The 12,167-nt window shown below is 45.8% G+C and overlaps 1 pseudogene across 1 annotated transcript; it reads right to left on the bottom strand.

The window, feature by feature from the left end:
* Positions 1-1,609: 1,609 nt before the first annotated feature.
* Positions 1,610-9,557, bottom strand: Gm21011 (predicted gene, 21011; annotated as a pseudogene). The gene is made up of 3 exons (NR_165464.1): positions 9,531-9,557; positions 7,463-7,513; positions 1,610-4,630 (listed from the first exon to the last, which is right to left on the bottom strand). The product of NR_165464.1 is annotated as a predicted gene, 21011 (transcript).
* Between the last annotated feature and the right edge of the window lie 2,610 nt (positions 9,558-12,167).

Below are 12,167 nucleotides of genomic sequence, written 5' to 3' on the forward strand. Positions count from 1 at the left end.
GCTTGCTCTGACTCTCCAAAAATACGCTCTGCTGCCTCTGTCATTCTGGCCACAAAATCTGAGAAGGATTCCTGAGGTCCCTGGATTATCTTTGTTAATTGCCCAGTGGCTTCCCCTGCTCGGGAGAGCGCCTTCCAGGCCCTAATAGCCGTGGAGGAAATTTGGGCATAAGCTCCCCAATGGTAGTTTGTCTGATCAGCAGAATAAGCTCCCTGACCCGTTAACAAGTCAAAAGTCCAATCTCTCTGCTCTGGAGTCAAAGCAGCTGCGTTTGTTCGGGCCTGCGCTTGTGCAGCTTCGTGCCAAAGCGCTCTCCATTCCATATATTTGCCCATACTAGGGAGAGCGGCTTTTACAATCGTTTGCCAGTCAGCAGGAGTTAGTGCCATGCCGGCGAGCCTGTCTAACTGCACCAAGGTAAAATTAGCATTGGTTCCGTATTTACGGACCGACTCGGCAAGTTCTTTAATTTGTAAGTATTCTACCGGAGCGTGGACACGCCCACCCTCGGCTCCTTCAAAGACCGGAAATGCCTGTTGTATTTTCCTTTGTTCCTCTCTGGGAATGAATGAGTCTGCGCACTGCCTCTCTGCGCACTGCCTCTCTGCGCACTGCCTCTCTGCGCATTGCCTCTCTGCGCATTGCTGACGCACTACGCAGGGCGGGGGCTCCGCATAGGGCGGACCTTGAAACCGACTGCCCGGAGGTTGAACAGTACGCTGGCTTTCGCCAGCCGCTTTTGGCTTTTTTCTTGACCAATTAGCTGGCTGGTAATGGGCTGCTTCTTCCTCGTAGTCTGTTTCCTCAGAGGAGAATTCTTCATCTGCTTCAGAGCTACTAAGAGCTGGCTTCCTGAGCTCATCTAGTGACGAGTATCTCCTAGAGACCTCCGCTAATCGATCTTTTTTCTTTTCTTTTTTCTTTTCCTTCCTTCTAATCTCTCCCCAGGTATTCTTACCTGACCTAAACTTTTCCTCGGGTTCAAGACCCGTGGAAAGGCCTGTATACTTATTTTGTGTACCATATTTTCTCTTTGCTCCTACTCTCTCTCCCCGCTTTACTTCTGATAGATTGCCCTGAATTTCATCTAGAATCCGCCCTGCCTTAACCACTTGATAACATGTGAAAAGGAACAAAAGGGCTTCTAACACTAGAAAAAATTCAAGGCCAAACATATCTTGCAAAGCCATTTTCCACTTTACTTCTGATAGACTGTCTTGAATTTCCTTAGAAAGTTCAAGGCCAGGCGTACCTTATAAAGCTATTTTCCACTTTACTTCTGATAGACTGTCTTGAATTTCATTAGAAAGTTCAAGGCCAGGCGTACCTTGTAAAGCTATACTTACGGGTTACCGCCGTTCCCCAGCTGAAAAGTTCTGAATTCATGCAGTTGAATCCTTCTCAACAGTCTGCTTTACGGGAACCTTTATTACCGCGACCCGCAGTTCTGGTTCTGGAATGAGGGATCTTCCTTGCGCCGGTCCCGAGTTTTCTTGTATTTTTTCGTCCCGGATTTTTTCTCGTCCCGGAATTTCTCGTCCCGGAATTCGGCACCAATTCTTAATAGCGTTCTCACGCCCGGCCAGGAAGAACACAACAGACCAGAATCTTCTGCGGCAAAACTTTATTGCTTACATCTTCAGGAGCTAGGAGCGCAAACCCCCAGCCCCAAAAGCGAAAGCCACCCCTATAACATCTTTAGGAGCCAGAGCTCCGGCGCGCCAAAGCGCAGAGCGCGCTCTATTGTTTACATCTTTAGGCAGCGAGAGAGCGCAGGGCGCGCAGAGCCAGAGAGATGCCAGCGAGAGAGAATGGCGGAAAACCCCGTCCCCTTTTTTAGGAGCGTTATATTTCGCCTAGGACGCATCACTCCCTGATTGGCTGCAGCCCATGGCCGAGCTGACGTTCACGGGAAAGGCAGAGTACAAGTAGTCGTAAAATACCCTTGGCACATGCGCAGATTATTTGTTTACCACTTAGAACACAGGATGTCAGCGCCATCTTGTGACGGCGAATGTGGGGGCGGCTCCCAACAGCCATGAAATAGCTGAATCCTGGTGAGTGTAAGGCTAAACGGTTCATCTTGGAAGGGAGTTGTCTCGTGTGGACAATTTCACTCAAGGTTTGCAGCATCTCCTACAACGTCTGTTTCACTTCCCCAAAAGTCAAAGCCACAGTGTATTAGTTTCCAGCTCCCCCTCTGCCCCACCCCACCATGACTTCTCTGGGTTCTGCCAAGGTCTCCAAGGAAGGGACAAGGGGACTCTGGGTGGCAAGGAACCACCTATTCCGAACAAAGTTGGGAGACAGCATGAAGATGGACTTATAGCTTTCCTCAGTGCAGCTTATTATATTTTCAGCACTGCTCCTGTCAGGGTCAAAGTTTCTCCCCGGAAGACAAAGCAGGACAGAGCCATCTTCTGTTTCTAAATTGGGAATCAGTTTGTTCTTCACCCAGGCTGTATCTTGTGCAGCATAGGAGATAAAGGTGTGGAACTGTACACTTCTCTTACACTCCTCTTGAATTGTCTTCCTAACGCTATGCTGGGTCCGTATGCACTGGCCCAGCATCCTGAGATACCAGCATCCGTGAAAGTAAAGCATGCAGAATGCTACACCCAAACCCAGAATCAGCACAACCAGCACAATGGTGACCATCAGCCAAGTTGTGTTGCAAGCTAATTGGGAAAGAGAAACATCGTTTAATGGAGTCGCCTTCAGACTCAAAGGATATTCACAGGCATATGAATCTGGCTACCCAGCCATCAGGCCCTTGGGATGTTTTTCAAGCCAATTGAAATCTCTTAATTCACAGGCAAAGAGACTCACCAGAGAAAGAGTCTCCAGTTTGTTGCCCCTCAAAATGAGAGGTTTCCAATAAGGCAGCTAGATAGGGTTTTTAAACAGGTCGTCTGTTAAGATGTTATTGGCGGGCCGGGCAGTGGTGGTGCATGCCTTTAATCCCAGCATTTGGGAGGCAGGGGCAGGTGGATTTCTGAGTTCAAGGGCAGCCTGGTCTACAGAGTGAGTTACAGGACAGCCAGGGCTATACAGAGAAATCCTGTCTTGAAAAACAAAAAAATAAAAAAACAAACAAACAAACAAAATGTTATTGGCAAAATTTAAATGCTGGAAACTTTGGGGGTGACTAGGGAAGAGCAGATGTGGCATTTGTGCACCAGATATCGTCAGGTTTTCTAAATCCATTTGGGTGAAAAACAAGTAGATTCTATCCTGGGGAATAAAAGAGATCCTGAGATGTATGAAGATTATAGCCTTCAATACAGTATTTGAGAAGTCAAATGAATGGGTCCCGATTAACCATCCTTCCAAAAGTCAGGCCCTGAATCTGGAAGCATTCCACTGATGTCCGCTACACAAACTGGGAAATGTGGAGAAGGTCGTCCCAGAGCAAGTCAACTTTATGGAGTATCAGAGTGCACGCCTTGGTGTTCTCCACAGAAAGAGTTCTCGGAGTCTCATAACTTAGAAAATGTCTCTTGCCACCTATATTTGGCATTTCTACTATTTTTGAAGTCTTCATTCCATCACGCAAAAGCACCCAGAAATTTGTGTTCATTGGTAAAACGACATGAAGCGCTGTCGTGTTTAGGATGGGCAGTCTGTTTTTCATAGAGAGACAGAGTACGCAGCCCTCACAACACAGTGCTGAGATGCACACGAGCAATTTTCTGGAGATCTGAGCTTTGTATTTTTGCCCCGCTCAAAGCTAGGGTTTCCAGATACGGCAATGTTGCCTGTCTTCTCACAGGCAGGCAGAATATCAAAGTCATTAAAAGAAAGATCTAAATGAGATCTGCCATGGAAGACAAAGTGATGGACTTTAGTCTGTTGTAAGACAAGTCTAAATAGCTTAACTCCTTGTTAAGGTCAAAGATCCTGGTGTCCAGCTGTTGGATCTTGTTCCTGGTGTCCAGCTGTTGGATCTTGTTCCTGGTGTCCAGCTGTTGGATCTTGTTCCTGGTGTCCAGCTGTTGGATCTTGTTCCTGGTGTCCAGCTGTTGGATCTTGTTCCTGGTGTCCAGCTGTTGGATCTTGTTCCTGGTGTCCAGCTCTTGGATCTTGTTCCTGGTGTCCAGCTCTTGGATCTTGTGGCACAGGATCAGAAAATGCAGTTTGGAAAAAGAGTGGAAATCTGAGCTCTGCAATTGATAGAGGAGGTTGTAGGATAAATCCAGTGTGGTTGTGGCTGGAGTCACATCTCGGGGAACCTTCCTTAAAGCCATGTTAGAGAAGTTGGAGATCAGTCCCCTTTCACCTGTCGGCCTTGGAGCCCAGGCTTCTGTTGACATCAGGATGTTATAAAGTGTATGGATGCCGCTGCTGCGTCTCATTGTGTTTCCAAGGAGTCTAGCTTGCAGAGTAGTTTAAAAATAAGAGCTCTCTGTTGTTTTAGTTCACATTTCTGTAATGACTCACCACAGGCTGAGGAGAGCTCTGGTATAACAGTTTCTCTTCACAGTTGTGTAGTAAGAAGACAAGATGATGAACGGGCTGGTTGATTGAGCTCCTCGTGAGGGTCCCTTCTGCTTCACACAAAGGAAGGGAGAAAAAAGAAAAGTGGAGGGGAGAAGATCTGATGGAAGGAAGTTGTGGATCTTCTGTACAGCTGTGAAATGCAGGTAGTCTTTTAGTTGGATAATCCCTACATTGTATACAAAATTTAGTTACTCGTATTGATGATATAATTCTTATATTTTATATGCTTTTGTTCCTGGTAAGACCTCTCAAATATCTTGGAGGGAAAATTAATTCTGGTGAAGTCTCCATTTCTTAAACACATGACTGTCAATGATCTAAGATGCCTCCAGGGTACTATATACAGTAAAGTATTATGGCATGCTAATAAGTACTTTAATATCTTTAATCCTTTAATTATCTTAAAAAGTCAGTTTAGTTCCTGGCAGACTTTCAAACCATTATATATGTAAGGGTAACTTTTCTGCATCTATTTCAAAATAATCCCAGAATGCCAGTTCTTAACTTGCCTAGAGGAGTAACTACTGCTCAAATGGTTGTGTCTATGACAATATCTAGTGTGAAACTATGAAGTTTCACTTTCTTTCCATTTCCTTAAGACTATATATTAAGTATTGGAAGATCTCTTGGGTTTAGCAAGATGGTTTATCAAGTAAAGCCATGTGCATCCTAGCCTGAAGACCCGAGTTCGAACCCCAGAGACTCTACTTTCACCTCCATATGTGTACTATGACACAAAACACAGACATAATAAATAAGTGGAAAAGAGAAATAAATTAAGAAAAGATTGATCGTGCCACTTCTATCTGAACAATAATTCCCATGCATTCAGTATCTCTTTTCAAGTTTTTTTCTCTTATAGATTATCATAGACAAGAGTGAGCTGAGATACATGGTGCACCACTTTTAAGGGTTTGAGAAATAACTCAGTCATCAAGAGGAGTAATGTTTAAGTCGAAGTGAATGTAAAATCTATATTAAGTAAGCGTCCAAATTTTTCACAAAGACAGAGTTGGTACCCTGGTTTCCTCAAAGCCCTCAGGCTTGGTTTGGTTTGGCATGAACACTGGGTGGAAAGAGGCCACTTCACTGCTTTCCTCTCCCAGAACTTACTTTAAGCTTCTAGATCTGAGAGCCATGGCTTTAAAACAAAAACCCACAGCACCTCCTGCCCTGCTGCTTTGTTTGCCATCCCTTGGGCTAGGATGCCAGCTTCCATCTCTTGTTGGATGGTTCCTCCTGCTCAGTACCACAACCCGATGAGCTATAGCGAGAGAGGAAGCAACTCCGGCTGAACTTCTCTTAATTTAAGACATAAAAGGTTCTTGTCTCTCAGGCAATGCGTATGCATGGTGGCATCTCATTCAAACATTTTAAGAGTAAGGCATAAACATTATATTATTGCTGTTGTCCTATGGAGGATTAAATCAGGACCACAGATGTGCTAAGCACACGCTGGACCACTGAACTCTGACACTCCGCTCAACATAAGGCTTCCTGAAAGATGTATCAGTAAGTAGGTAGTATGTATTGTTACTGCTTTGAGGCTATTGATACTATGTTGCAAACAGTTGAAAAGCAGAGAAAGTTCTCCATTGACGGCTATGATGTAAAAGTCCAAACCCAAAGACACTGCTCAGCAGCAGTTGATAGTTTGCCAGAAAGACCTCATCCTGAGTCATTTCCCCTTTAATAATTCCAGTAAATGGAGAAGGGCTTAAAAACCCACCAAAGAGTGAATGATCTTGCAATATAAGAGTAAGAAAGACCACTTTCTAGTGTTTCTATGCGTCTGACATGGTGCCTGTGCTCTTCATACAACATCTTACTCAGTCTTCTCAACAACCCTGACAAAATGGTGCCCAATATTAATTACTCTTATTTTTCAGATCTAGGAGCTAAAACTCAGAGATTAAGTTATGTTCCCAGGGCAGCCTAGAAAGTAGTGGAGCAGGGGTTTCAATCCATATTTGTTTGGTCCCTTCTGGGTGGCAGTAATCCCAGCACTCGGGAGGCAGAGGCAGGCGGATTTCTGAGTTCGAGGCCAGCCTGGTCTACAGAGTGAGTTCCAGGACAGCAGGGCTATACAGAGAAACCCTGTCTTGAAAAACCAAAAACACAAAAAAACATCAAATCCTAACCCAAAGCACTCTCAATCTCTAAAGCATCGGCTGTTGGAAGCCAACCTGCAGTTCACATGGACCAGGTTTCACCTGGGAGGCAAGCCAGGGCTAAAAAGAGAGGGGAACTAGGCAGTCAAGAGAAAAATGGAGCTAAGTCAAGATTCCTGATCAAAGCTCAAATGTTTAATGGCAAATGCGCTTATAAAGGTGGTGGTGGTGGGGGAGGCCCATTCCCACCAATCCATTCTTGGAGCCCAGCTGCAGGATAGGGTGTAGTCTCCGGAATAGCTCAGTGGCCTCCCAGCAGGTAGCAGTGTCTTGAAGGAGAACAGTGGCAGTGGCTGAACAATAGAGTGATCTAGTGAGGAAGGCTCCACCCTAGGTAATCTCCTTAGTGGCAGCAAGGTCAAGGTCTGGCTCAGCCTGCTTCAGGCTGGGTGGGGGTTTACAATCCTTTTGCTGTGCTGACCAAGGTGGGCTCCACTCACCTGGCCAAGGCTCCTTCCTCTCACCCCAGTGTCTTTCTGAGTTTCAATATGCTGCCATCATGGGATTCTCTGCTGTCACACATCAGAGAGACTTTGCCTGCATGTAAATCGTAATTACTTTACAAGCCCAGCTTGGGTAGTCCCAAATTCCTGGATGTAACCCAAATACTACGGCAAACCCTCAGGCATCTTGGGCCACTTCGGACTTCTGGAGTGTCCCTTGGAACAAGTACTATAGTATGGAAGACCCACCTGATCTGCCCCACTCTTTAGACACAGGAGATGCAGAACAGGAATGGATCTTAGGTTGCTAGCATGTACCACTGAGAAATAAAACCCAAAGAAACTCACCATGATTTCTAGGATCATCTAGAGTGGGTAGACAAGCTGGCCAGGTGCAACCTGCAATGAAATAAATGAATGAATAAATGCATGAATGAATGAATAAAAAAAAAAACCCTCCAAACTCTGAAGCTCTTGAAAGATTGGCTCAGGCCAATAGCTCCATGCTCATTAATCATTCATGTTTGAGAACCTAGGTCTGCATGCTCTCCTCTGTAGTGGGTCTTTTGGAAAGATTCGAGCAACCCCTATGTCTTTTCATGCGTGTCTCAGTTGTTCTTAGCCCTGCTTGAAGTCTCCAAATCTCATGCAGGTACGTGGATGATTTCTTGACAAGGTCAGAAGTGGCTGTGGGAACAGTTTGACTCAGCGTTTCCTGTAAAGTTTAGACCTTGAAAGAACCTAGTGGGGAAACCTCCACTCAATTCCCGATTCGGCATGCACCCAAGAATCACGAACAGAACAGACCGTCTTGATGTAAAGACACAAGGTAGTTTAATGGCGGAGAGCTCCAGATCGAAACATATCTCACGCAGGAGACAGTGTATTCGACCACGAGGCTTGGAAGCTCGGGGTTTTTATAGAAAAGGGGCTGGGGCTGGGGGAGGAATTGGTGAGATTTCACATGATTGGTTCATTTAAACATCAGCAGGGAGGAATTGGCGTGGTTTCACATGATTGGTTCATTTAAACATCAGCAGACTGTACATGCAGATAACATTTAACTTAGGTCAGAAGGGCGGGAGATAGGGAGGCATATCATTCTCTTTATCTTTATGGCTAAGCAGCCTCAGGAATGTCTTAACGACGGGCTTGCCAGGGCATGTCCTGGCCTGTTCTGCTATGTTCTCAGCCCCAGGTTTCAAAGCTCACAAACAACTCTTTGGGCTATTTGACATAAATTACATGAATCACAGGTCTCAAGTTTTATTTTCTTTCATTCCCCTCTTCTTCTACTAAGTAATTCTAATCTTAGAATTTTAGAAGTCTATATCTCTATGTGGAGAATAGAAATCATACTTTTTTATATAAGAACAAAAACAGAATAAGAAGGGATAGTAAACAGAACTAAGCAGGGACCCTTCTAGTGAGGCTTGAGGGTGTGAGCATGATGTAGGTGTACGTAGATTAGGTCTCTGGCTGGAACTGGTGGGATGTACCTGGCTCGTTCACTGTAGCCAGTAGTGACCAGACTTCTTTCTGAACCACCAGCAAGCCTTTTAACTTAGCATACAGATTATTATTACAACAACATTTAGGTTTAAACACACCATTTAAGACAGTGATGGGGGGCTGGTGAAATGGCTCAGTGGGTAAGAGCACCCTACTGTTCTCCCGAAGGTCCGGAGTTCAAATCCCAGCAACCACATGGTGGCTCACAACCATCTGTAACAAGATCTGACTCCCTCTTCTGGACAGCTACAGTGTACTTACATATAATAAATAAATAAATCTTTAAAAAAAAAAAAAAGACAGTGATGGGAACGGGAGCCCCATAAAGGATCTTAAAAAGAGTAAGGCTGAATCAAAAGGGAGCATTTCTAGTTCTAAATAGGGCAAGGAGCACCAAGTCTGCACCAGTCTCTTTGTTTAATTTTGTCAAGTTCTCTTTTAGAATTCTATTCATCTTTTTTACCTGTCCTAAGCTTTGGAGCCTGTATGCACAATGTAACTTCTAACCAATCTCTAATATCTTGGCCAGTCCCTGATTTACCTGGGCAAAAAAGGCAGGTCCATTATTGGACCTGATTACCTTGGGTATCCCAAACCTCGGGAAGATTTCTTCTAGGATCTTCTTGGTTATCACATTGGCTGTCTCAGTCCTGGTTGGAAAAGCTTCTACCCAGCCTGAAAAGGTGTCTATTTCTAACCCTAAGTACTTGTTGCCATATCTAGCTGGCTTAATTTCTGTAAATTCTACCTCCCAGTAGGCCTCCAACCAGTTGCCCTTGAGCCTCTTCTCAGGAGTATACACGAAGTATCCTGTATTAGTCATAGCACAGGTCTTGCAGTTTTGACTATTTCTTCTGCCAATCAGAGAGTTCTGTTACATAGTAGTCAAAGGATCTAACCACACCTTTTAATTTCTTGGCCTCCAGGTGGGTCAAGTAATGTCCATAACTTGATAGTGCTCAGGGGTGTATCTAAAGCTGGTCTTTCTGACATCATAATAATCTTTATGCTCCTTGACCACCAGGATCATTGCTCCTTGGGTCGCCTGTTTGGCGGTTAGATCTACCATCTGATTTCCTTTAGCCACAGCATTTTAGGTCTTTCTCTGCAGATGTCAACAGCCCTCTTTGTCTGTATATTGCTCCGTACAGTGACAAAAGCATACCTGCTGTCAGTGTAGACTTTTCTTTTACCATTTATAGAGCTTATATCAAAGTCACAAGTTCAGCTTTTTTGGGCCGACGTCCCTTCAGGGAGGTTGTTGGCCTAGATCACTTGCTTTCTGTCCACCACTGTACTGCTGTCCCCACCTTCCGCTTACCTTTAACTGCGAGGCTACTGCTATCGTGTACCAGCTCAAATTCTCAGGCCAAGGCTAATCTGATCCTTTAGATCATTTCGAGTACCAGTTTCTTCTGCCAGAATGTCAGCGCAGTGATGAGTAGGTGAAGTCTCAGGCAGTAGGGTAGCAAGATTAAGGACAGCAGGTGGAGCGAAGGTCACTCGTTCAGTCAACAAAAAAGCTCTGATAATGTGTCACAGGAGCACTAGTCGTCATCCATCAGTCAGGGGGCTTTTGGATAATGCTTTCAAGAGTGTGGGGTGCCACTACAGTTATTTGCTGTCCCAGAGTGAGCTTATTAGCATCCTTGACAAGCAGAGCTTTGGCGGTAATAGCTTTCAGGCAAGAAACCCACCCGCTGGCAACAGGGTCTAACTTCTTGGGTAGGTAAGCCACTGGCCTTTTTCAAAGTCCCAAAGTCTGAGTAAGGACTCCTCTGGTGACCCCAATCTCTCTTCCACATAAAGAGTGAAAGACTTAGTTAGGTCAGGCAAAGGCTGGTCATCAGTAGGGCCATTTTAATTTCTTTAAAGGCTTTCTGGTGATCTGGGGTCCACACAAACACTTCACCTTCCTTGGTTAGGGGTTACAATGGGGCAGCTAAGGTCGCCAACCCAGGTATCCAGAGCCTGCAGAAACCAGCGGTGCCCAAGAATTTTCTTACTTGCCTTGGTGTAGTTACAGTCTTTTTCTGGCTTCTTTTAGCCACTGTTTCCCACCTCGAAGGGTGTATCTCAAATAAGTAACTTCAGTCTGACAAAGCTGAGCCTTTTTAGCCGAGGCTCTGTCTTCTGTTGCCCAGATTTCCTGTCTAGATCTTGTCTTTTTTCTTTCTCTCCTATCACTGCGGCCAAGATTCTAGTCAAATTTCTCTCTTATCTACGATCCCTCTCATCTTCTCTTTCTTCTGCCTCTTGCCCCCCCCCCCCTCGTAATATGCCTTCTCTGCCTCTTACTTACTGGTTCTACTCTAAATATTTCTCCTTCGGGGTATCTCTCTCATCTCGGACCTCTCTAATCTCCTTCATCTCTATTTTTACTTCTCCTCACTGTTAATCTCTCTATCAGAGCCTGGTGGTTAGACTTGTGGGTGCTCCTTACCTGGGTGGGTGGATGTCTCCCTCACTGGTTAGCAGCTTAGGGTGGGGTGCCCTAGAAGAGAAAACATGTGGGGCAGGGAAAGGGGCACAGCTCTCACAGCTGGCTGCACTGGGCCACTGACATCTCAAAGTGAAAGCACTTTTTCTGTTAACAAGAGGCACTCTGGTCAAAACCTGAAGACGGGCAGGTGGGACGTAGGGGAAAGGGGAATGAGAAGCAGCAGGTGCTCTTGGCTGGCCACTCCCACAGTGTCCTCCTCTTCTTCTCATCCTTCCATTTTACATCTTGCGGAGGCAGGGCTTGGGGTCAGGGGTGGGGGAGGTCTGCTCACGGCATGGGCTCCTGAGAGCAGGAGGAACAAGCAGGCCCCTGGAGGGGGGCAGACACTGGGGGGGGGGGAAGACGGCGGAGGGGCGACTCTAGTAGGCCCCTCCCCAGCTGTGGCAGGCATCACAGCCAGCCTCTGCATCCGAGGTGCCTGCAGAACCCAGAAGTGAACAGCAGGCGACCGGAAGGTTTGTGCGCTGTTTCCCACTGAGCTGCAAGCTCCTTCTCTGAGCAGTCAGGGGTGTGCGCAGGGGAGCAGGCCCATCCGCGGGAAAACAGCGTCGAGTTGTTTTTCTTAACTATCACTGACAAATTCTGTCCTAACACCAGTCCAAGTCCACAGTCGGCACCAAACACACAGTCTATCCCATGACAAAAAACACAAACACAAACAAGACAGCAACAGAGAAAAAACAAAACAAAACACCAGTATCTAAGCACACTCGTTCCTCACTCTGCCAGATGACAGTCAGTCCTTTTTGACTGTACCTCACCCTTGGAACATCTTCCAGGGGTAGCAGCCTGCGGGACCTTCAGGATGTCTCTTCTCCCACGGCTATTGGGTCCTTACAGACCACAGTGGCAGCTGCCAGAATACAGAATACCAGAACTGATGGGACTTGAACCCACAATCCCAGAACTGTAAAACCAAGACACAAGGTGGGACTTGAACCCACAATCTCTGAATTGTAAAACCAAGACACGAGGTGGGACTTGAACCCACAATCTCACAACTGAAAAGCTAAGACACGAATTCACAATCTTAGAACT

This window comes from Mus musculus, chromosome 5 (genome assembly GCF_000001635.26).
Source record: "Mus musculus strain C57BL/6J chromosome 5, GRCm38.p6 C57BL/6J".
Classification (NCBI taxonomy): Eukaryota; Metazoa; Chordata; class Mammalia; order Rodentia; family Muridae; genus Mus; species Mus musculus.